The 2251-nt window shown below is 45.2% G+C and overlaps 1 protein-coding gene across 9 annotated transcripts in view; it reads right to left on the bottom strand.

Moving 5' to 3' along the window:
* Positions 1 to 2251, bottom strand: part of Spats2l (spermatogenesis associated serine rich 2 like) — a 175877-nt gene that overhangs the window by 43941 nt on the left and 129685 nt on the right. The gene's annotated exons all lie outside the window — the stretch shown is intronic.

Below are 2251 nucleotides of genomic sequence, written 5' to 3'. Positions count from 1 at the left end.
AAAAAAAAAAAAAAAAAAAAAAGCAGGTTGAGCAGCTGGAAGAGGGGTGGTTTGAGGTCACTGCCACATTTGGTCAGCTAGTGCTTGGGTCACTGGATGGAAGGTATCACAAGGGGCCATCCATCGGAGGAAGCGCTTACTTTACAAGGCCGCCCAGATGAATGGGGCACAGAGCTCTCCAATGGAGACCCAATCCTTAGAGAGCAGGGCTGGCGAATGCAGACAGCCAGGAGCCACTCTTGCTCTGCTGTCTTTATGCATTGCCTGAGGCTGTTTTTAGGTACACAGGCAGAGCTGAGTGACCATGTGCCTTCAAAGCTTAACAGATTTATAGCTGGCCCTTTCCAGGTAAAGTCTGTTGCCCCTGGCTCTAGGCATCTGTTGGATATACTTACAAGTAACAGGACAATTGACTTAAGGAGAGACTAGAAAAGTCATGACTAGAAATTACTAAGAATTCTCATCTTCAATAGTACAACATCTTTTTCTGTTTTAGGTTCTCACATGTGTCCTAGGAGTTAGTTACTATGAACGATTTAGCTACAGTTTGGCCAAGAGGAAAGCCCCAGGGATGCCAGGTCTGGGTGAAGGTAAGAAGGTCACATGCTCACCTCAGAGGACCTGTAAGGGACTGAGTGGTGACTGAAGGAGGCAGTTTCCTGTCAAGTACCTGGTGTCTTCTGCACCCTTGGGATCTTGTAGGTAGCAGATGGCTTAAAATTCATGAATTTTAGATTAAGTCAGTGTGAAGCTAATCCTTAGTTTTTACAACGGCACAGTTTCTGTTCAAAAGCACATCAGTGTCAAAGCAAGGACGGGGGAACGGAAAAATATGCAGAAAATGTGGTCTCATTCTAGTGTCAGGAGACGTCAAGGAGACACTGGCAACAACTGCCACAAACCTGGGTCCTGTGGTTGGGCAGTTGCTTCTGGAGTGAGCACCTCGGTTTTGGCCTGGATAACTGACTCTTCAAGTCTCAGCTTATGGGGCTGAGTTGGGACTCACCCCACTGTCCACTCTGTGGGAAGCATTTGACATTGAACAGAGAGTGGGAAGACACTCCTTTTGCCATAGTGATCGTTACAAAGATTTACATGTGACCACACCGAGCCAAGGAAAATTAGTCCTTGCAATTTTTTTTCCCCTGGAACGACTGCCTAACCATCAGAGGGCTAAGGCGTAGGAGAAGTCAAGAAGAGGGCATCGGTTGTCACAGAAGTGCCTGCCTAAGAATGAAGTATAAAATAAGCAAAACTGAGGAGACACTGAAAAAGAAAGAGAGGGACGGAAGAGGGAAGTAGGAGGCAGGTGAGAGACTGGATCCTGAAAATGTGATAATACAGTTTGAGTTAGAAGGAGATTTGCCTGAGTGAATATTTTGGAATACTTACATATTTCAGCTATGAAAATCTCTTTTGTATTTAGTATGGTGTTTTTCATTCAGAACTGAAAGAGTCTTAAGTGACACAAAGAACATTTTTCCCATTATAATAACTATATAGTAATAAATATTTCACCTTAATTCTGTACATCAGAAAATGTCCAGGGCTCAGATAAATGTTTTTCACTAAAGCCAACAGGGAGGGAAAAGCACCGCCTAAACCATGTCAGGGCACTGCTCCTTTGTTTGAAGAAGGACAACAGGTGTACTTGGTACTCTGTGAAGGGAAGTGAGCTGGGCAGTAATGAGAGCACCTCTGTGATCACAAACACCCATCACTGCCAAGCTGACAGGTCGGCACCGAGAATGGCTGAGGAGACAAGCTTCAGGCATTCCTGTCAGAGATTATGTAGCCTAGAAGAACTGAGGTGGGAAGACCCACTTTATCTCAGTCAGGGGCCTGGATCCACTCTGAGTAAAAAGGAGCAGGCAAACCGGGCAGCGGCCCACATCCCCTCATCGACTCTGCTCTTCAATATGAACTCAAGGTGCCAGCTGCTTCGAGCTCTGTTGCTGTAGTCCCAAGCCCCTGCTGGGATGGACTGGACCCTCTGTGAGCCCAAACGGACCCTTCTTTCCTTGGGCCACTTTTGTCATAGTCACCACAGCCACCTCACTTACATCAAGAACAGAGCATTATCACTAAAGTCACTGGATATTTCTTTTTGCCAGGGAAATTTAATGATAATGATGGTAGTGTTTTGTATTTTTAAGCTAGCTTTCATGTCACTAGCTTTTCATGGGTGCCGGCACCATTTAAGGTTTCTCTTCTCTCCTTTGTTCAGGATTTATTCTGTTTTTTTTTTTTT

This window comes from Mus pahari, chromosome 5, assembly GCF_900095145.1.
Source record: "Mus pahari chromosome 5, PAHARI_EIJ_v1.1, whole genome shotgun sequence".
In the NCBI taxonomy this organism is placed as follows: domain Eukaryota; kingdom Metazoa; phylum Chordata; class Mammalia; order Rodentia; family Muridae; genus Mus; species Mus pahari.
This window is presented reverse-complemented; position numbering and strand designations above follow the sequence as displayed.